Source organism: Protopterus annectens, chromosome 1.part1 (genome assembly GCF_019279795.1).
Source record: "Protopterus annectens isolate FY-2018-M chromosome 1.part1, PAN1.0, whole genome shotgun sequence".
Lineage (NCBI taxonomy): Eukaryota > Metazoa > Chordata > Ceratodontiformes > Protopteridae > Protopterus > Protopterus annectens.
The window spans coordinates 957,591,432-957,617,604 of record NC_056726.1 but is presented as its reverse complement, the minus strand read 5'-3'; positions in this window follow the sequence as shown (position 1 = coordinate 957,617,604).

Below are 26,173 nucleotides of genomic sequence, written 5' to 3'. Positions count from 1 at the left end.
TTCCATAGTTAAGGCTCTCTGATAGGAAAATGAGCAATATTCCTGTTTCAAGATGCACTTGTGGAACTGTCAACAGCCCCTCGGAGGCTAAGTGCAAAACCTAGATAGGGCAGGAGGGCACTGCAAGTTTCTTCAGGTAAGAGGGGCAGTGGTCATAAATGGACAAGTACACTAAGATGTTATAGATGGTCCTGTAGTGCACAGGAAGCCAGTGCAGGCAGTCCAGAAACTGCTGATTCATAGGTTCATATCAGGCTATTGGCCACTTCAGCCTTTATAATTTTAGCTGTGTATTCTACATGGATCCTGAAAGTTTTTTAGCCTTGGAGGTTATTTTAATTAGTATATGTAAGCTAGCATGTGATTTATAGATTGCCTCTGCCCATTAAAGACATAGGTGCTAGACCCTGGGTGAATTCTGATTTCCCATCCACCCATCCAGGTTACACTTGAATACTGTTAGGGAAGAACTTTGCTTTATATGGATTGGAGGCCTGTTCCAGAGGAGGGGAGTTCTCTGAGACATATCCCTGTTCCTCCATTTTATGCCCTATTTATGTTGCAAGGGAAGCTGAAGTCCCTAGATTGAGTAGATCTGATGCTACTGATTATGCAGAAGGGCAAAAGGTCCATCAGAGTGGGATCCAAAGTTGACTTGTATGTCAGGCACAGATATTCTGTACAGGACACAATGAACCAGTAAGTAACCATTGTCATAAATAGGTCAATATCTGAATGCAATGCACCTCACTCCTGGAAAATATCACATATTATACCACTGAACAAAGGGGGTAAGTCCCTTGAGTTCACCAACTATCGCCCTATTGCAATTCTATCACCTTTATCAAAAATATTAGAGAGAGTTGTTCATTCCCAACTTATACAGTTCCTTCTACAGAATGACCTGCTATCCAAATCCCAACATGGCTTCAGACCCTCCCATAGTACTACTACAGCATTACTCTCATTCACCAACATTGTCAATCATCATAGAAACAATGGACTATTTGTATCCTCAATATTTTTGACCTATCAAAAGCCTTTGATATGGTCAACCATAATATGCTTCTAGAAACCCTATCTTCCCTTAACATAAGCTCCTCCACCGTAACATGGTTCAAGAACTACTTAGACCGTCAGCAGGCAGTTCTATGGCAAGACCCATTCTCCCCCCTATTACCAGTAGCCGTAGGTGTCTCTCAAGGGTTCATCCTAGGGCCTCTGCTTTTCTCACTATTCTTTAACCAGATAGCCTCATCCTCACCCTCTGCCTCCATAGTACAATATGCAGATGATACCACTATTATATGTGTCTCCCCCCACCCTACATGAGCTAAAAACCATAACCCAAAACAACTTTTCCTTAGCAGAAGCATGGTTCACTAATGTAAAACTTATTCTTAATCCCAGAAAAAAACAAACTCATTCTCTTCAGTCCCGGTAGATCTCCACCACTAAATAATGATTTCACCATAACATCTAAGGATAATATACAAATTACCCCAACAACACACACAAAACTATTAGGTATTGAAATTGACAATAATCTAAAATTCGACATACACATAGCCCAAACAATTAAGAAAGTTAACAAAAAGCTTGGTCTCTTGTACAGGAACAGACAGTTTATCAATAATCCTACCAAGGCCACCTTAGCAAGGACTCCTCTCTTATCCATTCTCCTTTATGCCTCCCCCATCTTAACTAACCTTTGCCACACTGAACTAAGCAAAACGGAATGCTGTTACAACAAGATTGCCACGTTTTCTACTGATGCATCTCTGTCTAGCCCTCAAAAAACTAAATTGGCTTGTTACCTCAAGTACTCCTACTCAACCAACTCTCAATAGCTCATAAACTCTACTACCTTCCTGACAAAACCCCATCACTTCATAATCTAATTCATCACTATACCACCACTAGAACATTAAGATCTAGTTATCAGAACCACATGAAGGTCATCAAACATAAAAATGATGCTGGTAAATCCCTCTATGCCTGCTCCATTGCCAAAACCTGGAATTCACTCCCAGGCCACTTAACTGCCACCACTTCTACTTCCCAATTTAAAAAACTTCTCAAAACTCGCTACTTAAATAACTGTTCATGTCACTCCCCAGGTTAAGCCATCCCACTGCACTGTTACTATGATTCTGCTATGGATCAAATTGTGGTCCTCCAGATCACATATGTTAAGGATAATAAAGTAACTCAACTCTCATGTATTCTTATATCTATGGATATGGCTTACTGTCAAATATCTAGATATTGTTAATCTTGGTTATGTATGCTCAAATGTATTCTTAATATGTATGACATTGTTTTATCTTATATGTTGACTATATTGTCTCTATTCTATTGTACTGGTATTTGGAGCTTTTCTCCCCAGGCCTCTGCTGAAAATGGACCTGTGTCCAGTCGGACTTCCCCAGTAAACAAATATAAAATAAAATAAAGAAAAAACAGAATAATCAGCTCTCCGAGGAGTAAAAGCTCCATAGTTAAAAACGTAAATCGAATAAAATAAGCAAAAGCCAACTACAGAGCTACCATGGAAACACAAAAAGTTTGGCACCTCAGTCCCAATAGAGCTGTAGCAACTCAGTCACAGTAAAGTTATATACTGAATTTTTAATTTTCAGTCACAGATGTTAAAGTCCATACACCAACTGGTTCAAAAACACAGGTTTATTATACACGAGGTAAGCGCTTTCGCTAAGGAGCTTCTTCAGACCTATCATTACACAAATGAAATCAGAGGGTATATATATCATTCATTATACATCAATTAACAAATCATGAATCAGGACATACCCTTAAAGACATACAGACAGAGTATAACACAAAAAAGACATATAAATGAAACTCAAGCATCTAAACAATATATGCACATATATAAATAAATCACTGGACATAAAAATACCTCAGAGAATATAGATATATATATATGTATATACATTATATATTTAAAAATAGTAATAAAAAAAATATATATATATATATATATATATATATATATATATATATATATATATGGGTCTACCTGACAAGGTCGACAAGCCACAACATCGACAACCAGTTTACCGACACCAAAAGGTCGACAAGCCACAACATCGACAACCAGTTTACCGACACCACATAACCGACAGTTCACAAACATGAAACCTCACATGCCCAACACACCATAATAATGACAATCAACAAACAAAACAAATCCCCTGTCCAAAAAGCACACACACAACACAAGCACACCAAAATCCTTACAAACCCACAGTAAACCTCACATACACAACTATCTACAACCTTAACCCAAACCCTAACCCTAAGGTCCGTCACTATCGCACACTTACCTAACCCGCGCCCTAACCCTAACTCACTTAACCCGCCCCTAACCCAAAGACTATCACTACCGCACACTTACCTAACCTGCGCCCTAACGCTAACTCACTTAACCCGCCCCTAACCCAAAGACTATCACTACCGCACACTTACCTAACCCGCGCCCTAACCCTAACTCACTTAACCCACCCCTATCCCTACAGACCGTCAATATCGCACACTTACCTTACTCGCACCCTAACGTCCATCACTACCGCATACTTACACAGCCTTTTCCCATGTCGGTGTTTTCATCCGTCGGTCTTCTCAGTTGTCGATCTCTGGCGTCGGTGTTCTCGGTATCAGCGTTCTGAGCTGTCGACATTGTCAGGCAGACCCATATATATATATATGCCCATGTAAAACACATGAACAAATTATCTACATAATCTCCTTCTTTTTAAAACTGGTTTTATTGATGCTCGTTCATTTAGGCCCCTGCCCCTATCAGCCTTTAAGATAATGATCCAACACGTTTCTCTGTATTCTGTATATGTTCTAATATCTCCCTCTCTAATATTGGTACAAATAGATTCAATGACTCTAAACCTAAAGGTATGTTCTACACCTAGGTCACTGACATGTTTAGAGAGTGCATTGTTGGGTGACTTCTTCTTTATATTGTAAAGGTGTTCTCTCATTCGATCACGTAAAACTCTGTTGGTCTTACCAACATAAAATGCACCACAGAGCTCACATGTAGCAAGGTATACCACATTCGATGACATACAGTTGTGGTGACCTCTGAACCTAAAGGACTTACATGTGTCAAGGTGAGGGAATTCTCTTCGAGTACTAATATAACCACAAAAATTACAAGAACCACAGGGTCTAGTAAAACCAAACTCAACAGTTGTCCTACTATCATTCTTATGGCATAACAGTCTCTTCAAATTTTTACGGTTCTTATATCTAAACATGGGAGCTTGACCAACAATATCCCCTATATCACTATCGACCAAAAGAATTGGCCAATGTTGTTTAAAAAGCTTAGTTATATATCCAGTATCATTTGAAAAATATAATGGAATTTTAGTTAACCTGGCTCCATTGTCAGTCATTGGAGTGACAATTCTGTCATTCTGACCAAAGTATGGTTTAGCTCTATTCTCTCTCAAGGAGGTAAGGTCATCCCATTGTCTATGTAATTCTGCATGCGAATACCCTCTTTCTATCAAATCTTCACTAATCTTGGTAAGTTCTGAAAGAAAACCAACTTCTGAAGAATTCATCCTTGATGCTCTCATTCCTTGCCCTTTAACTAGATTCTTAAAGATATATCCGGGTGCATGCTTGTCCTAAATAGAAATGCATTTTGATGACATGTTTTACGGAAAACACCAGTGTTAATAATATCTGAATCTAACCTCTGAACAATATACATCTAGAAAATCAATGAAATCAAATGAAAATTTATATGTGAATTTCAAACAATTAGTCAAATTATTCACATGTTCAAAAAATTCACCAAAGGCTGACTCGGAACCACGCCACAAAATAAACAAGTCATCAACAAAACGTCTATAAAATAAAACATGCTCCTTAAACTGACTTTGTGGGAACAGAATGTTATATTCCCATTGTGCTAGAAACATATTGGCGTAGCTATTGGCACAAGAAGTGCCCATAGCTACGCCATGTCTCTGTAAAAATATACCTTGCCCAAAAATAAAAACATTATTATTAAGAACTGTCTCCAAAAGAAAGCAAATTAAATCTATCTGTACATCTGTATACTCACTATGCACATTTAGATATTCTTTGACAAACTGAATACCAAGATCATTAGGTATCATGGTAAATAATGATTGAATATCCATAGTGACAAAAGCTACATCATGTAAATCGGTTATACCCCCCACACAATCATAAAGGTCCATCAAAAATTGTTTCGAGTCTTTCAGGACAATAGAATTCAAACTAATGATGGGGCGTAAGTATTTTTCTACATATAGAGATAGAGGTTCAGTCACCCAACCAGCACCCGCTACTATGGGTCTCATAGGTGGCCTGGAAGGATCCTTATGGATCTTGGGTAGACTTATGCCATCATTAGTTTGAATTCTATTGTCCTGAAAGACTCGAAACAATTTTTGATGGACCTTTATGATTGTGTGGGGGGTATAACCGATTTACATGATGTAGCTTTTGTCACTATGGATATTCAATCATTATTTACCATGATACCTAATGATCTTGGTATTCAGTTTGTCAAAGAATATCTAAATGTGCATAGTGAGTATACAGATGTACAGATAGATTTAATTTGCTTTCTTTTGGAGACAGTTCTTAATAATAATGTTTTTATTTTTGGGCAAGGTATATTTTTACAGAGACATGGCGTAGCTATGGGCACTTCTTGTGCCAATAGCTACGCCAATATATTTCTAGCACAATGGGAATATAACATTCTGTTCCCACAAAGTCAGTTTAAGGAGCATGTTTTATTTTATAGACGTTTTGTTGATGACTTGTTTATTTTGTGGCGTGGTTCCGAGTCAGCCGTTGGTGAATTTTTTGAACATGTGAATAATTTGACTAATTGTTTGAAATTCACATATAAATTTTCATTTGATTTCATTGATTTTCTAGATGTATATGTTCAGAGGTTAGATTCAGATATTATTAACACTGGTGTTTTCCGTAAAACATGTCATCAAAATGCATTTCTATTTAGGACAAGCATGCACCCGGGATATATCTTTAAGAATCTAGTCAAGGGGCAGGGAATGAGAGCATCAAGGATGAATTCTTCAGAAGTTGGTTTTCTTTCAGAACTTACCAAGATTAGTGAAGATTTGATAGAAAGAGGGTATTCGCATGTAGAATTACATAGACAATGGGATGACCTTACCTCCTTGAGAGAGAATAGAGCTAAACCATACTTTGGACAGAATGACAGAATTGTCACTCCAATGACTGACAATGGAGCCAGGTTAACTAAAATTCCATTATATTTTTCAAATTATACTGGATATATAACTAAGCTTTTTAAACAACATTGGCCAATTCTTTTGGTCGATAGTGATATAGGGGATATTGTTGGTCAAGCTCCCATGTTTAGATATAAGAAACGTAAAAATTTGAAGAGACTGTTATGCCATAAGAATGATAGTAGGACAACTGTTGAGTTTGGTTTTACTAGACCCTGTGGTTCTTGTAATTTTTGTGGTTATATTAGTACTCAAAGAGAATTCCCTCACCTTGACACGTGTAAGTCCTTTAGGTTCAGAGGTCACCACAACTGTATGTCATCGAATGTGGTATACCTTGCTACATGTGAGCTCTGTGGTGCATTTTATGTTGGTAAGACCAACAGAGTTTTACGTGATCGAATGAGAGAACACCTTTACAATATAAAGAAGAAGTCACCCAACAATGCACTCTCTAAACATGTCAGTGACCTAGGTGTAGAACATACCTTTAGGTTTAGAGTCATTGAATCTATTTGTACCAATATTAGAGAGGGAGATATTAGAACATATACAGAATACAGAGAAACGTGTTGGATCATTATCTTAAAGGCTGATAGGGGCAGGGGCGTAAATGAACGAGCATCAATAAAACCAGTTTTAAAAAGAAGGAGATTATGTAGATAATTTGTTCATGTGTTTTACATGGGCATATATATATATATATATATATATATATATATATATATATATATATATATTTATTACTATTTTTAAATATATAATGTATATACATATATATATAGATATATTCTCTGAGGTATTTTTATGTCCAGTGATTTATTTATATATGTGCATATATTGTTTAGATGCTTGAGTTTCATTTATATGTCTTTTTTGTGTTATACTCTGTATGTCTTTAAGGGTATGTCCTGATTCATGATTTGTTAATTGATGTATAATGAATGATATATATAACCTCTGATTTTACTTGTGTAATGATAGGTCTGAAGAAGCTCCTTAGCGAAAGCGCTTACCTCGTTTATAATAAACCTGTGTTTTTGAACCAGTTGGTGTATGGACTTTAACATCTGTGACTGAAAATTCAAAATTCAATATATAACTTTACTGTGACTGAGTTGCTACAGCTCTATTGGGACTGAGGTGCCAAACTTTTTGTGTTTCCATGGTAGCTCTGTAGTTGGCTTTTGCTTATTTTATAAAATAAAATAAAGTAACAATGAATGAATCTTTTAAAAGAGCTGAAGAAAATGTAATAATTCCATCTGTAACAAACCAGGTATCTTCTCTGATAAAATCCATGATGATAACCTCATATTTACTGCAACCCCTAATTGTAGTTATACTTTGTTCTTTTTTTCCAACTTGCTGTTCGCACTTCTGATATGACAAAATCCATCTCATGATCACATCATTCACTTGTTTGGTTTTCAGTGGCCTTACCTTAGTTATAGCCCCCTAGTCTTTGACTGGTGAAATGTAGGAGTTTTCATGCTGTAACTCTTGATAAATTTGCTCCTACATTCCACCATTCTTCTTGGTGCATAGTACTGATGGATTAGATGAATTATCAACAGCCTGCGATAGGACTGTCAGGTGTTTTCTAGATCTGCTCATCACATCAGAGACATACCTTGCCCATATGATTGCACATAAGTTGTAGTTTGTCAATCTCCATGAAATTACAAAACAAGGACAATGGCATGAGATATATTGTCATGTTTGAGGTTATGTTTAGGCTGGGTGATCACTCTGCCATTCATTGTGTCTTGCAGAATGACAGCGTTCCTATCTCATGAACTTTCTACTGCACTGAACAGACTAGCTGTGCTCTTATGAGTGGTTGACAGTCTGAGTAATCCAAATTGCCTTGACCACTTCCATCAGAAGAATGTGAATTGAATGCTTGATTCTTTGTGGCTAAGCTGATGTTTTTAGGACAGCTTTATGTTCCATAATAAAATCAGAGAAATCATGTATTGTCTATTCTGAGTTATTTTTGTGTTCTTTATGTGAATTTCTGAGGTCAGGTATCCAAGTTCTTCTCCTTGGTTAAAGCATGTAATATAGTATCTGCCATTGTTAGTGATGTAACAGCTAGCATATTTGCCTTGGGTGTAGAAGGCTTTGGGTTCTATTCCCACACCAGATAGATTGACTGCTGACACTACAGTGCATCATAAGAGGGGTGCTGTACTCCTGAGTGGGCTGCCCTTCAGATGAGATGTTAAATCTAGCCCATCTGCTTAGGTTGGCATGTATGTAAAAAAATTCCACTTCACGTATCAAAAATAGTAGGGGAAGTCCCCCAAAGCCCTGGCTAAATTTCACCTAGTAATATAAATACCACTATCTTTGTTAAGATGGTTCTAAACTTGGCAGCATTTCAAAACACTCTCTTCACCCTGAAAACAGGCTACTAGCCTAGTGGGACTAATCCAGTCAACAAAGGATAGATAGATAGATAGATAGATAGATAGATAGATAGATAGATAGATAGAGACATAGACAGACAGATAGACAAATTAACCATGGCCCCATCTGCTAGCTCAGGTGGATGTAAAAGATTACACAGCACCGTTTGAAAAGAGTAGGGGAAGTTTCCTGATGCCCTGGCGAAATTTCCCCTAATCAGGTCAACAAAGAATAAATAAAATAAATTTACCTGCAGCCTGGGTCCATCCCAATCAAGACTGATCCTTGCCTACATCTCTGTGATGGGTCTCTTGATTATTCAAAATCCATCAGTAGTCTGTGAATATTGGAGTCTTTTCAGCTGTGTTAAGGGAGGCTTTGATGACTGTTATTCTGAAGAAAACTTCTCACAGTTCAGTCATGATAATTAGTGTCCTATTTTTAACCTTTGATTTATTGGAAAGGTTGTTTGTTCTCAGCTTGGTTCAGTTTTACAGGCATTTCAAATTCATGACCCATTCTATTCAGGCTTTCACACATTGTACAGATATGTTACTTATTCGGGCCATGAATAATCTCCTAAGGTAAAAGATCAGTGTTGTTATTCTGTTCTAGTCTATCTCTGATCTGCATTTGATATGGTGAACATAAAATCCTATTCAGTCATTTACAGACTTAATGTGGGGTTTCAGGTACTGTTCTAGGTTTGTTTTTGTCCTGCCTTTCTGGATATGCCCAAAGTGTCATAGTTGGCATCAGTAATTCAGCAATTTACTGTTACCTCTGGTGTTTCACACAGTTTTGTTTTGGGTTCAGCTTCCATTAGAGGAACATGTTCAGGGAAGGGGCTTAGAGGATCACTAGTCCACAGATGATATGCAGCTTTACCTCCTCTTCCTTCAGGATGACATATCTGCAGTGGGCTTACTTCACAAGAGTTTGGAATGCATCCAGAACTGGATGAATTGTAATCTCCTTTAGTTCAACAAATCCAAGCTAGTGGCCATAGTCATTCATGTGACCATGAAGAATTCACACTTTCAGATTTTAAATGTCACCATAGTTTGTGGTGGTAATAAAAGGGACTTTGTTGAGAAGGTAAGAAATTCCTGTGACAACAGATTGACATTGAATGACCAGGTGGTCTCTTTTGCTAGATAATCTTGTTTCTGTATGACGAATATTACCTGCATCATGCACCTTCTCTCATTGCAAGACCACTCTGTATTTGTGCATGCCCTGGTCTCTTCTCATTTGTAATATTACAGTTCCCCATACCTAAGGTTTTCAGGCAAAGTACTGTATTGGTTGCATGTGATGCAGAATTATGCTTCCCAGTTTATTACTGGAAATTCAGAGTACTAACATATCAGTCTGGTTCTATGGAGCCTGCACTGGTTGCCCATTCACACATATTGGGTTCAAAATTCCTACTCTGGTGATTTTGGTCTTACACATAATGGACCCCTTTTATCTGAAAGACCTCCAGGCCTCATTTCTTTGTGTTCCCTTGGGTTGTTGCGATTTTCTAGATGCACTTAGAAAACTCAGGTCTCTATTCTTTTTCTTATCAATACCTTCATCTCTGAAAGTATCTCCCCTAGCAGGTGAGAGAATTCCAACACTGGGTATTTTTGAGAGGTCATAGGATCATAGGAGATTGCTAGGCTATTGGCTCTGAGGCCCTTTTAAGCCTAGCCAAGAGTTTAGCCCATGTTTAGACAAGTCAGCACCCAGAGCCCCTCTCCAGCAGGGACACAGGTGGAATCCCAGGAGTGTATTTTCTGTTTCCCATCCAGTTATCCAGGTTGCACTTAATAAGGGATAATGAGGTACTCTGCTTGACATGGAGAGGGAGTCTATTCCACAGATGGGGGAGTCTCTGGGACACAAATCTGTCCCAGCAACAAGTCCTTTTGATATCACAGACCAGGCTGAGTGGAGCTTGACTTGCTGATATGCAGCAGTCCCATCAAGGCGGGATCTGAGATTGCTTTTTATGGCAGACAGTGGCCACCTCTAAGCAGTCTGTATGAAACTGAGTAAAGGGACAGGGCTTTTAGCCTATCTGTGTAGGGTAGGTGTTTGAGGCCCTGGATTCTCCTGGTGAGGAACCTCTGTGGTCTCTCCAGCTGCTGCATGTGCTTTGCGAGGTACTCAATAATTGGCCTTATAAGGGAAGAATACAGGTATCTTATGACCTCTTTGTCTGTAATGACCCTTCTTATACTGGCATTACAATAAAAAAAAAATATAAAGAAAAGAGCATTTAGTGTTAAAATGGTGTGTTAAAATGCTACTACATTTATAAGCATCTTAACAAATAATTTGAAATACAATTCTTATTCTTCACACTAATAGCTTGCTTAGAACTTTGGCCAGATTCCATTGCCACCTGAGTCCTCAGGGTGCCTGGGCTATGCTCCGAATAGACAGTGAGATTATTTAACATGCACTTGTTATTGCTGAGTGTGGGGATTGAATATGCAGAAAGTTAACTCATTCTTGCAGAAGTCAAATTAGAAAGAAGCCTGACAACTTTGAGGTTACTACTGGGAACAGTTTTGCTATGACAGAACACAAGTATGGAGGATTAAGACAGTTTTGCAGCTAACTTGTAATTTACTAAAACCTTATATGTGGGAGAAACCTATACTATTATGGGAACCGCAGCTGAGATGTGAGAGGAAATGCAACATTTAATAATGGTGGAAGTAGTAGATACAGCTTGCAAGGGAAAAGATGGCTTAACCAAAGTAATTTTAACTGGGATGAAGTAAAGCACATCAATTCCAAAACTGAAGCTTTAGAAAAAGTACTTATTAAACATGAAGTGATGTTTAAAGAAGAAATGGGTATGGTAGAAGGGATCACAGATAACCGTACTAGCAGATAACAAACCTAGGTACTTCAAACTCGGATCACTTCCATGCCCAGTGTGTTAAGGTAGAAGAAGAAATAAACAGACTTTTAAAAGATAAAAAAAAAAATCCTAGCCCCTGTGAAATATTCATAATAGGCTACTTCTGTAGTACCAAACTGAAACCTGAATAAGCAACTAAATTGTAATGAGATTATAAACTACAAGTCATGAAGGTTAAGTTCTTCCGCTCAATATTTCATACCTCAAATGGAATACCATAGTCCCTTGTTAACAGAAGAGCAGGAGTTTTCCACATTAGGATCCAGATTCCAAATGGCCATTGTACTGAGAGTGGGATTGCAGAGCTGTCAAACTGTGCAATTAATCTGTGGGATTATAACCCAGAGGTGAAGATTTGCCCGATTCAATAGCATGTGCAATGCATAGAACAGACAATGCGGTTCCGTAACCGTCTGTGGTGAGCAGTCTCATTATCTGTTCTGAGCATAGCCCGAGTTTCCCTAGGGAGTAAAATGGCAACTGAATCTGGCCAAAGTTTTCAAGTGCAGCAACTCTATCTGCACATCACACCTGGTATTGCAGGCAGGCAGCCTGCCTGTAGTATCCTATCTGATACACAGCTGAAACTGCATGACTACAAGAACATCCAGCATAACACCTTCATGTGTACGACCGAATACTGAATGTAGGCATGTTGGCCTGCATTTGCACCAGCCAAGAAAAGGGACAGACATGGGAGGCTTGTAACCCACCAAGGATTTAAATATATATTTTTAGCAGAGCATCAATTTTCCCCCAACTCCCAACATCTGCAGTATGTGGAACTAGTAACTGCATGTGGTCTAGCTTCCCAGCAGGTACAGCCGGCAGTACCTAGTTTCGCATACATCTGAACTAACTTATTTGCTGTTAGGTCTCCTTTTTACCATTTAGTAAACCTTGTAATTTGGCAAACCTTGAGGTGTACAATGCTGATTTAATCTGGTGTAGTGAGCCCAGTTTCTCTTTTGTAATCAGGCATAGATAGGGCTGTAATACTCCCTGTTAGCTTATAGTGAATAGGGACTGATAAAATCTTATCTTTTAGAATCAGGTGTGGAGTAACTGCTCGGTGTTTCATGTTAGTCCACACACACCACATTTTGGATTCGAACATCAGTCTAAGAAATGCATTACTGTAAATACTGATAAAGAAATCTTTATATTGAACCATTTAACCTTTTCAGTTCCATCTGCACCTACTCTATTTCAGAAATCGACAGTAAGTTGTAACAAAGGCATGCCATTTGCTGTAATTTATCTTGATAATATCTTTGTTGCCTGCAGTACTCCAAATGCACATTTTCAGAACTTAGAGGAAGCATTAAGAAGACTGGAGGATGCAGGTTTAGGCCTTAGGAAAAAAAAATATTTTAATCAAATATGCATTCCTGAGGAACAACATGCATAAGGTTTATGTCCTTTAAGTTAAAGCCATTATGAAAATTTTACCTACAGATGTTACTGGGTAGAAAGCATATTTGGGCTTATATAATTACTATAATAGGTTCTTACTAAATATGCCATCCTTGTTAAACCCTTTGATTCATTTGGGCTTGTGGAATGTGGAAACTGCAGGAAGTAACATTCTAAAAGTTTGGTACTACAGAAGTAGCCTATTATGAATATTTCACAGGAGCTAGGATTTTTTTTTTATCTTTTAAAAGTCTGTTTATTTCTTCTTCTACCTTAACACACTGGGCATGGAAGTGATCCAAGTTTGAAGTACCTAGGTTTGTTATCTGCTAGTATGGTTATCTGTGATCCCTTCTACCACCCATTTCTTCTTTAAACATCACTTCATGTTTAATAAGTACTTTTTCTAAAGCTTCAGTTTTGGAATTGATGTGCTTTACTTCATCCCAGTTAAAATTACTTTGGTTAAGCCATCTTTTCCCTTGCAAGCTGCATCTACTACTTCCACCATTATTAAATGTTGCATTTCCTCTCACATCTCAGCTGCGGTTCCCATAATAGTATAGGTTTCTCCTACATAAGGTTTTAGTAAATTACAAGTTAGCTGCAAAACTGTCTTAATCCTCCATACTTCTGTTCTGTCATAGCAATGATCCGCTGCCTTGCTTGTTCAATATACATGTAACAGATAGCTGATCTTCTCTGACACTTCAGTAATTTTCTCCCATAATGAGTGATGGTAGTGAGAAAAATGGCTGCCTATTGAAATGATAGCACTTGTGATGCTGAGTGCTGACACATCCAAAACAAAAGACCAAAAATGCAGAAGAAGAACAAATTTCGAATATACCTCTTCTCCTTAAAGTTGTTTTTTGCAGATGGGCAAGCCCCAAACGTATATGTACCCAACTCTGAGAGCCCCATACCTCAGAGAAATGCGAAGATTCCTTGAACTGGCATTCTTGGAATTCGTACATGTAAGTCTGTTTTTTTTTTTTTTTTTTTGGCCATTCAGTTTCAACATTTTGAAACCCACTTTTGGGAGTCCCAACATTTCAAATGGTTACTGAGAAAACGCTTGTTTTTTTTTATCTTCATTGCTGATGCTTGATGAGAAAAAGTGTTCCCACCTGCACAAAGATTAGCTGTAACTTTTGAAATCCAAGAAAGATTTAATATTTGCAGGGTTATACTATTTGTTTGCCTGTTGGTTAATCAGGTTTCTGGATTGGTTCAAAACCCTTTTCAGTCATTACTCAGTTCAGAGAAGTGATACAAAAAAGTGATTGATCTATTCTGTACACGACATTCACAATTTCTGTTGGGATTTTATGACGGATATAACTGCAACAACCCATACATTTCAACACATCTGAAAACAAAGTAAATAGTTAAGGGAAGGAGCAAACTACCTAGAAAACATGGGAACTGTGGCAACAGTATATGCAGAAAAGGAACGAGGTTTAAAAGAAGTCAGGATTTGAATGAACTGTATAATGCTTAACTGACTTGACTGGCTAGATTATAAGTGATGTATAATGTTTGCAACGACAGCTGTTTCACTGGTGTCTGTGATGCATAATGCTTGCAACTAAAGTGGTGTCAGTGTTTGTTTTTCATTTATGTAAATGTAAGATTATGTTTTTTGTTAAAAAAAAAGTTTAGTAGGCTTCAAAGTTAGCTGGACAGTAAGTGTACATAAATGTTAATGCTTAAATATCAAGGGCAAATGTGATTTTCTTACTGTTAAGTTTTTGAAGTAATTATGGTCTTGTCATGTAAAGCAGGTTTCTGAACTAAATAAATTTAGTTTTTTTACTTTAATTTCTTCACTTGAACTATATTAAGTTTAATAAACTAGTATGTGTATTTGCTGTATAGTGAGCAGCTAACAAGTATTTCCTGATTCTGAGTTATGTGGTCCTACATTTTGAAAGTGCAGTAAGGTGGAAAAACAGCTGGGTAGTGCATATTCATGTTTTATATAGTCTGACGCAGATGTCAACATAAAGTGGCATAGACTGTAGCCCATTCAGTAGGTCACTCACTTAGGTAGTCATCAATAAATCAGCAACTAACTACATGCATTTATATTCAAATAAAGAATAACAAAAGAGACATGGAATAAGATTCTAAATAAAGTGTATAATGCTTGTATACATTCAGTGCAATAACAAAAACATAACAGTATAATAAATATCTGTCTACCAAGGGATAACCAGTCTGAAGAAAACTACGGGAACGTGAATTACTGCAATGATGGCCTATAGTATAATACATTTGTGTGTATGTTACAAATCAACTGATTAATAGTGGAATGAAAAATGTTCATTGAATTGAATGGATTTCACTGCAAGCCTGAAGCTCCTCCTCTATGTAGGACTAGATACTGCAGTACCCGGTGGGAAGTCAGACTACCTGCAGTATCACGATTATCATATGCTGTATTGGTACCATTTGCATGCATGGTTCATTTGAATGTGATCCATCCCAAAACTCGTGTAGAAGTCAATTTTCAAAATAGGTTTAATTGCCCGGTGAACTAGTGGTCCTGCAAGCTCAGCCGTCATCTTGGACAAGAAGAATGATGGTATGATAGTCATGCCACCCTACAAGTACAGCTTCTGCACTGGACATGACCATGCAGATTCACATGCACATCAGGCCTGACTCCCTGCCAGCATTAACAAAACAAACATACAAGTGGAGTTGCTGCACCAGAAAAAATCAGCCAGACTCATCTGCCCTGCCAAGTCCAGGGGTACATTTGGGCTATGCTCAGAACAGATAATGAAGATCAAATAATATTTATTTATTGACATTTGTTGACCAGGAAAGTCCACTGGGTCAGAGACCCATTTTCAGTTGGGGCCCGGGCAGAAAAGCTCCACAAAGTATAGAATGTAACTAAATATTAGTACCTATTCCTGGCATAACGAGACTGCCTTCAATTAATATCTTGAGGTATTGAACTATACATTGTTGTCTCTTTATGACATCATCAATTGTGCCACCTGAAGACACAATCAAAAAGTAGCTGGGCAACTGTTCGTTGACAGTGCAAACAAACACAAGTTTTTACACATACTAAATAAATCTCCAATAATGCAACTAAACTAAAAACTACATATTTTAGAATCAGAAAGCTGACTTTACAAGGTGAGAATATAATTACAACAAAAAAGTAGAAAAAAAGCTTTGCGCACGATCTTTAAGTGCATAACTAATCTTCTTTGCTTAACTTACTCCCAGCTATTTATGTCATATATCTAGATCACAAGTATGTAACTAAAAAAATCCTGTTCCATAAAAGGTTCACCAAGAATACAATACTGGGCAGTTCTGCTAAGCTAATAAAACAGGTAACTGCCATGTTAATGTGGATGCAATGAGCAGGTTGCCTGTTCCATAAAAAACTACTAACTTTGATACATCTGATCAAGTAATGATGCTAGATGTCATGTGAAATATATCAAGGTGTACTAAACAAGTTAGATGCTGGGCTCGTAAAGATGTATTTTTTCACAGATTCATGAATGTGTATTTGAAATCTCATCTTTAAACATTGTACCTGAGTTTTTGCTCCCTCATTCTCGAAGACTAGCCTTAATGTGTTACAGATGAATGTGTATAGAGTTGGTCTAGAGTCATATTCCCTCCATGAGGTCATTCTTTAGTATTAAGTATTTTACATAAAGCTTGTCATGGAATGCTCTGAATAAAATACTTAGCCAGATCATTATCCTGGCCAGCATGGATCAGAATAAGACAAACTAAAGATGCCTGAAGAATGTCATTAACTTATTTAATTGCCACCAGATGCACACATACACTGATGTGAATGGTTTAAAACAGCTGTGATCTACACTGCATGTGGATTTTAATACACCATTGCTTACAAAACTAATTTTGGTTAACAGCTCTGGGTTTGACATAGCTTTGTATGTTAGGCAGAGATCGCCCCTGAGTAGGCGATATGCAATGGAGTAAAGCTGTAGTTTTTTGAGACGGTCTGCATAGGGCATCTGTTTGAGGCCAGTAATCCTCTTTGTGAGGTATTTCTGTGGTCTTTCCAGTTGTTGTAGATGTCTTGTGAGGTACATACCAAAAGGGGCGTTGTACTCTATAATGGGTCTAATGAGTGATGACTAGAGGGGAACAATGACCTCTCGTTTTCTGGATGAGAATCCTTTTGTGATGAGATGAGCCACGTAGAAAGATTTCCTGACCACTGTGGCGATGTGATTATCAAAGGAGAGACTACTGTCCACCTGTGTCCCAAGGTCTCTTATCACATTTTCGGCATTAAGTAGACTACCAGCTATGTGGTAGTTCATGGGTACAGAGTTTTTACCAAAGGGGATGACAATACACTTTTTGGCATTGAGCTTCAGGCCATGGCTTTGACACCAGGTATCTATCTCAGTGAGGCCCTTTTGTAGTTTGTCCACATTGTTAGGAGTCTCGATTATGGCTCCTAGTTTGCAGTCATCTGCAAACTTTGTTAACCAAAGACCTTCTGTGTTGGCCTGCACTTCAGAGAAGTAGATACCAAACAGGAGAGGACCCAGGACTGAACCCTGTGGTACTCCACTTGTCACTGGTCTGATGTCAGATTTGAAATCTGCAACTTTCACAGTGTGGGTTCTGTCCATGAGCCAGTTGGCAACCCATTTTGTGACATAGGGATTTATACCTAGTTTAGTGAGCTTATCTATAATTCCAGAGTGGGGGATGGTGTTGAAAGCCTTTGCGAGATCTAGATAAGCTGTGTGAACCATTTTACCCTCATCTATGGCTTTGGAGACTGCTTCAAAGAAGTCAATCAGGTTTAGGAGACATGATCTGCCTTTTATAAATCCAAACTGGGTAGGGTCCAGAGTTTGGAGATTACCAATGTCTTTGTTTATGAGTTCCACTGTGATACGTTCCATGGCCTTGCAGACCAGGCTTGTCAGGCTAATGGGGTGGTAGTTCCTGGGAAATCCCAATCCCTCCGAGCTACATGCTCTAGGGACCTAAACCTTGTCACCACAATAAACAAAACATGCTGGAGGGATAGATTCCTGTCCCAGAGACTTCCCATACTCTGGAACAGACTACCTATCTATGTCAAACAGTGCTCCTCATTAGCACTCTTCAACAAAAATCTTGATGATTGGATGGGAAATTCACCCCAGGGATCACTTCTGTGGCTCTGCTCGACAGGGGCACAGGAAAATAATTTTCTTGGACGGCGAAAGCCAGGGTACATTTTTTGGCTAGGCTTGTATGGGCCCTAGGGCCGTTAGCCTAGTACCTACCTATGAACCTATGAACCTATTCAAGGAAGACAGATGTGTACCATAAATTCTTATGCTTCTTAAGCTTCTACATGGAACTACATTTATGGACCTAAATGGATCCTAGGAATATTTGAAAGTGGGTTGGGAACCTGTATCCTGTGGGAGGGCAGGTGCGTGTCAGTCACATCAAACATAGATGCAAAGAGGCTGTGTTAGTGTGTGAAGATGAAAATATGTAGAATGTTTATTGAGCGGTATGGTGGTTTCTACATGTATGTTGTCAGTCATCTTACAGACTTGTGGAAGTTATGTGACAGCTGGCAAAGAAGGAAAGTGTTTGCTACACTCTTCAAATATACCTATTACCTTCCAGCCTAGATGAACTTTGCATGGAATGTGTACCCACTACTCTTCTTAAACAACTTTGTTATATAGTAGTGAATTATTTTTCCTTAGAAAGAAGATGAATGGGCTTTGATTTTTTCATCCAGAACATACCAGTTAGAAAGTTACATATTCATGTTTTACTAGTGAAATGTGTATAATCTCCAGGCCTGAGATTCTACTAGTTCATAAGTTCATAGATTAGTACTAAGCTAACTGCCCTTGTGGGCCATTTTAAGACTAGCCAATTACCTCATGCGAATCAAGCCCTGCACTTTGTGTCTGTAAGGTAAACACCTTAATCATTCTGCCAGCCCCCCACCCAAAGTATCAGCAATCCATGTAGATGGTGTGAGAGTAGAACCAACAGCCTTCTGCGTCAAAACCAAGTATGCTACCTGTTGTGCTACTAACACAAAAACATAGGTGATTCCAAAAGACATTTTATGTGCTTTTCTCTATTAATGTATGCAAATGAGGAAGTGAACTTGATGGAGGAGGATGACAGCTACCCCAGATTTGAAAGATGCACTGGAATCTATCCACATCCTTTCACACACACACTTGGGGTCTGACATCAATAGCAGCAGTAATCTACAGCAAATGTTCACACTACTGGATGTCTAGACTGAAGCAGTTGTGCTTCCATACCACACACATGCACACTCACACCTGTGGCTAATTTAGTGTGTCCGGTCTACCTACTGCATGTTTGCAGAATTACTGGGGAAACTGGTGCACCCAGAAAAAACCCACATGAACACGGGGAGGACATGCGGACTACACATAGAATCACCCCAGCCAAGAAATGAACTGGGGAACCTCTTACTGTGAGGCAATAACACTGCCACTTGGCATTACATTCTAATTGTAGCCTGTGTGCCTATCCTGTATCCTACATATCAAACAGGAAAGCTCAACACCCACAGACGTAAAGACTGTTAACCAGGCTCTAGAGGATGAAAATATACAAGTTATGACTTGTGATATGAGCTGTATTTTATTGCTTATTTGAGAGTTAAGCTTGTTGTGAATAATGTCACCTACTTGTATCTGTTGTACTTAATGCAGCATGGCTGCTATAGGTAGGCACCTTATCTAGTCAATCTAGTTAAGAAGCAGATTTGTGTTTGTGTGTGTGTGTGTGTGTGTGTGTGTGTGTGTGTGTGTGTGTGTGTGTGTGTGTGTGTGTGTGTGTGTGTGTGTGTGTGTGTGTGTGTGTGTGTGTGTGTGTGTGTGTGTGTGTGTGTGTGTGTGTGTGTGTGTGTGTGTGTGTGTGAGGTTTCTGCTCTTTGTAATGCTCATTGACTCCCTAATTGCTATTCCTTATTTGCCACAGTAAATATTTTTATCATATAAATTCTTTTTGTCCGTCTTAATATTCCTCAGACCAAGCCAATATGGTTAATGGAAGGGTTTTGCGTGGCAGTTTTCTGACATTAAGAGAAGAGTTGGCAGTATTTGACAGTCAAGCATCATCACTGCTACCAGTGTGTTAACCTTTCTATCATATTGACTGAAGCAAGCAGCAGGTCAGTGGACCGGTAGTTATTCATTAAAATTGTGGGGCCATCGTTGAGAAGGGTTATAATGGCAGATTCTTACCAGTTAGTGGGTACAATTTATTCAGTTATAAAAACTGATGAAGAAACTCAGTGACAGTCAAATGTTGCTTAAAAAGGAAGAAATAAGTGCAAACAAAACTGCTTCAGTTTTGTGGACATTTACCAACGAAGTTTGATATTCAGAATTTAGAGTGCAGATTTCTAGCAGTTATGGTTGCAAAGGTAGTGTACAAGGAATACTTAATAGCCACTGTCTACAACTGCAGCATTCATTTTGCTTTGTTCTCTTTAATAAATACAGATGCGCTACTGTTACTAAACCAACCCCTGTTGTCTGCAGAACAGTTCATCTACCCACACAATGTGGGTGTGTGAGTAGGGATTTGCAGTTATATAAACTAGCTATTAAATATACAATGTCATTGCAGATATTAGTGGTTGCTGTGGTATGGTGACAAAGTATAGGCTTAAATAAGATGTGATTCTAGAAATTTGTTTGACTCTAGGTTAAAGGCATTTCACAATGATAAGGGGGGAAAAGAAGGCTTTATGTTTGTATAGGAGCAATGACGCATATTCATAACAAGCCAAATTAAAAAAGGACCTTAGTTTTACATTTGTGTGAGATGGATGACGTATATTATTAACCTATCATTAGACTTGAAAGATATAATTAGCATAATGTCCTAGGCAGTTTTAGAGGATTCTCCACAATTAAGCAACTTGCCTTTTCCATTATAAAGGATAGCTAAAAGCATTAAATGTTAGGCTTTATTTGCCGGCCAGATGTATGTTATTTTAGCAGCTTTCCTGGATATAAACACTTTGTGGTTTCAGATAATAACTTAAATTACATTCTGAATTCATCTTGAAAAAGGGTAAACCTACAGTTAGGTCTCTAAAACATAAACAAACAGAACAGAAACTGTTTCATCTGGTGGCTGATATCATGCATAAGCAAAGCAATTTGAAATCATGAAGATATCTCTGAGTGGTGGGGATTAGTGCTTCTTATTGTTGTAGTGAGTGGTTTTGGATGCATTTGCACACAAACTGAACTTTTTCAACGTTAAGATTTTGAAAAATGTTTATTTCTCTAGAGTGCATATTTTGCAAAGAATCTTGTGACTAGCAATAAATGCCGCAAGCTCTGAAGTATTAATACTCTTTGTATTGCTTGCTGGAAGTTTTATATTACATTAATTTTCATCACAAAATGCTTCTGGAAAACATAACTTCAAAGTTTTATGTACTGTGCTTTACCTTTGTATTTAATACTAGCTTTAGCTTAAGTTTGCCCTTGTATTATGATAATTTACTTCCTGCATTTCAATCACTTCAATCCCAGAACTCAGTTCTTTTCTTCGTCCCTCATAGTGAGAAGAAGCAGTTCCCAGTTTTGCTGCTTTCCTAAATTTCTGAAGTAGGAACAAAAACAAACTGCTGGAAACAAGTAAAATAGCCACAGGAGCAGCTCCAACATTACAACCAGTTATTTAAATATTTAATTGAATAAAACAGCAGACACAGCGACACTGCAACAGCCACAGTAAAACCAAACAAAATAAAATAAAATCCGGTGCAGTATAAAGTGCTTTTCGTCTGTTAAACAAACAGACTTCCTCAGATACTAATGCACCATTCCCACATTACTTTAAATATAGTCCTTTAAGTCACATGCTCAATACTCCACTTAAATTTAACCCTATGTGGGCGTATGTAAGCCATAAACCCCATATAAAGTTGTGTGAACACTGTCTTAATATTTGTAGTAACGCGCAATGAGACCAGGTAGTACAGAAGGCATCATAGTCACCTAGATACAGTTATGAACATATAAATGTATATTTTTTTGAGGTAGACTTAAATATATGTACAACACAATTGGGATAACACAAATATATAAGCTATGTCTGCTGTTTTATTCAATTAAATATTTAAATGACTGGTTGTAACGTTGGAGCTGTTCCTGTGGCTATTTTACTTGTTTCCAGTGCTTTCTTAAATTTATTCAATCCTCTTTTTATAATGTTGTGCTCTTATAACTGCTGTCTGTAATTGTTTTGTATTATCATTACCTGCTTAGTCTGTCATTAAATTTCACCTTTGATTTGAGTGTTTGACTCAGAAGCTCCTTTTGTTCATAGGTGTGTACTAGGCTAATGGCCCTGGAGCCTATATAAGCCTAGCCCAAGAAGATTCCCTGGCATCATGCCGCCCAAAGTTAGTTCCCAGTGGCCCTGACAAGCAAGACCACTGAAGTGATCCCCGGGGTGAACTTCCTATTGCCCATCCACTCGTCAGGATTTCTCTTAAAGAGGGCCATTGAAGTGCTCTGCTTGACATGAATGGGAAGTTTGTTCCAGAGTATGGGAAGTCTCTGGGTAGGAACCTGTCCCTCCAGCATGTTCTGTTTATTGTGGTAATGAGGTTTAGGTCCCTGGAGCTTGTGGCATGGAGGGACTGGGATTTCTTTAGGTGTAGCATATCTAGCAGCTCTGGGTCAGACATGGCTTTGTAGGTCAAGCAGATATCGCCTCTAAGTAGGCAATAAGAGACAGACTATAGCTGGTGTTTTTTGGGTCTGTCCATATAGGCATGTGTCTAAGGCCCAAGATCCTCTTAGTGAGGTATTTTTGTGGCCTTTCCAGTTGTTGTAGGTGTCTAGTGAGGTACATACCAAATGGGGCATTGTATTCTATAATAGGTCTAATGAGGGACAAGTAGAGAGGGATTATGACCTCTTTCTTCCTAGATGAGAAACCTTTTGTAATGAGATGTGCCACATAGAAGGACTTTCTGACTACAGTGGCAATGTGGTTATCAAAGGAGAGGCTGCTGTCAACCTGTGCCCCCAGGTCTCTTATCACACCTTCGGTGTTTAGCAGACTACGCCTATGTGGTAGTTCATCTGCACTGAATTTTTCCCAAAGGGAATGACAATGCACTTTTTGGCATTAAGCTTAAGGCCATAGTTCTGGCACCAGTCATTGGTGTGAGTGAGTCCTTTTGGTAGAATGTCTGCATCAGTTGAAGAATCAATAATGGCTCCCAGTTTGCAATCATATGCGAAATTGGTCAGCTAGAGTCCCTTTGCATTGGCTTGAACTTCAGAGAAGTGGATGCCAAACAGGAGAGGACCCAGGACTGATCCCTGTGGGACATCACTTGTAACTGATCGGTAGTCAGATTTGGAGTCCGCTACTTTCACAGTGTGGGTTCTATCAGTGAGCCAGTTGGCAACCCATCTTATGACATAGGGGTTTATGCCGAGTTTAGTGAGTTTATCTATGATTCCTGAGTGAGGGATGGTGTTGAAGGCCATGGCAAGATCTACGTAGCCTGTGTGAACTACCTTGCCCTCATCCATAGCTCTGGTGACAGACTCGAAGAAGTCTATCAGGTTGAGCAGGCGTGATCTACCTTTCACAAACCCAAACTGTGTGGGGTCCAGAGTTTGGAGATTCCCTATGTCCTTATTTATAAGGTCCATGATGATGCACTCCATAGCCTTACATATCAGACTTGTCAGACTAATGGGGTGGTAGTTCCCAGGGTCTGTAGTCACTCCCCCTTTGTGGAGTGGGATGACTGTAGCAGTGTGACATTCAGCAGGAACAAAGGCTGACATTAGGTTGTGATTGAACAGGGTACTCAGGTGTGGTGCCAGTTCACTTTGTAATTCATGTAGCAGACAGCCAGGGATATTATCAGGTCCCATGGAAGCTGTATTCTTGGCTATGGACAGTGCGGTTTTTACCTGTGTAGCTGTGATAATAGGGACTTGGCATTCCTCAGGTATTGTGATAGTCCCTTTAGGAGGTGAAGGGGGGTAAAGTTTGCACTGAACCAATATGTTGGTAATATCAGTTGGTTCTGTATATGTATTGCCGTTGTGCTGTAACTCAGAGCAGATCTGAGTATTGCCATGTAGATTCTTGACATAACTATAGAATGCCTTGTGCTTGTCTTTAGAATCTGCAGCAATTTTATTTTCATAGCTAGCTTTAGAGGATTTGATGATGTATTCTATTTTCCTTCTTACTGTTTTGTCACAAATGATCCAGAGTGTTGTTGTGTCTTTCGGCTTATCCCGGTCAGGGGTCGCCACAGCGGAACTCCGGTCCGCTAATGTTTGGTAGTGGATTTTTACGTGCCGAGTTACCAGCCCTGATGCACAACCTTCAACGAAGGCATGGCCATTCATGCATGCCTCCACACAGAAGACGCTCTATCTGAGAATCGAACATGACAACATCTTGCTGTGAGGCGACAACGTTACCGCAGCACCACTACCTCAGGTCTACAAATGATCCAGAGTAATAAAATATTTTTTTTCTAGTACCAGATGTACTAAATATTTATGGAATGCCAAAGCTGGAATCAAGAAAGCAAGCTAAAGTGATTTCCTGCTGATGAGTATATTTTCTGCCTTACAAACTGCTTATTGCTTTGTTTCCTCTGTCAGTCTTTCAGTGTCACCATTCTACCCCCCCCCCCCCAAAATGGGAGGGATTGCTGTCTTCCATACATATGATCAAAGCTCACTACTTCAACCCTGGTTACCAGCAATATACATGGCAACAAGTTCCCCATGCCAGCTGGTCAGCATCAGCTACACAGATACTGTAATGATTCCATTTGGTACAGGCAGACAGATAATATGGAGACACTTTTCTTTTAGAGATTGCAGTCTGCCTAGTACGGAACATATTTAAGTGAGGGAAGACTGGAACATGCTATCTACATCTAGAGCTGGATTCCAAACGAATGGGGCAGCATTGTGTAATGTCTATGCCACGTTATCTACACTACTCTGATCCCTTCGGAGAAGCACACTCAGATGATTATAGAGGGGCTGAGGCAGCCCTACTCTATGAAGCATACGAGCCACAAGCAGTCCAACAGTCCATACATAGCAGCCATATATAATAAGCAAGCAGTAATGCCCAATAAAGTGGGTGTTGCAGGCAAATAATGAACCATCCAAGGATGATGGGAGGCTCACACTGGAGAGGATCTCCCAACCACTAGAAGGTCCATTATTTCTCTATAATGCCTACTCTAAAAACATTATTGTTAGAAAATATGGGACATCTGTTGTTTTGCATTTATTAATATTTATATGTGTTTGTATGTCTGTGTGTGTCTATATATATGTATCTATATCTAATATATATATATATATATATATATGGGTTCCATCAATATGTTCAAAGTTTCACTACTTCGAACCCCACTTCACCGAGTCCACTTGTTCGAAGTAGTGAAACTTCGAACATTGACTTTGGCAGTCATACTACTGTGCGGAATGGGAATATTCCCTTTTCCTCGCTGTAGTGCGATCTTGGAGTTGGTATATTTAAGTAGGGTGTGTGTGGGGGGCACAGCCCCCTACATGGGGGGTGCGGGGGGTCTTGCCCTCCTGCAAAAACATGTTTTACTGTTTTTTTTTTGGGTAGCTCGGGGAACTAGACTTCAGCGAAAGTGCACTTTCGATATAAAAAGTGTACACACCCCTGTGCCAGGTTTTTGTGATATAAAAAATGAGACTACAATAAATCATTTCAAAACTTCCCTCACCTTTAATATGACCTATAACCTGTACAATTCAATTGAAAAACAAACAAATCTGTTAATGGAAAAAAATAAAAAATGTACAATAAGCTGGTTGCATTAGTGTGCACACCATTAAACTAATACTTTGTTGAAACACCTCTTGATTTAATTACAGCATTCAATCTTCTTGGGTAGCAGTCTGTCAGCATGGTACATCTTGACTTGGCAATATTTGCCCACTCTTCCTTGCAAAACTGCTCCAAATCTGTCAGATTGCGAGGGCATCTCTTGTGCACAGCCATCTTCAGGTCACAC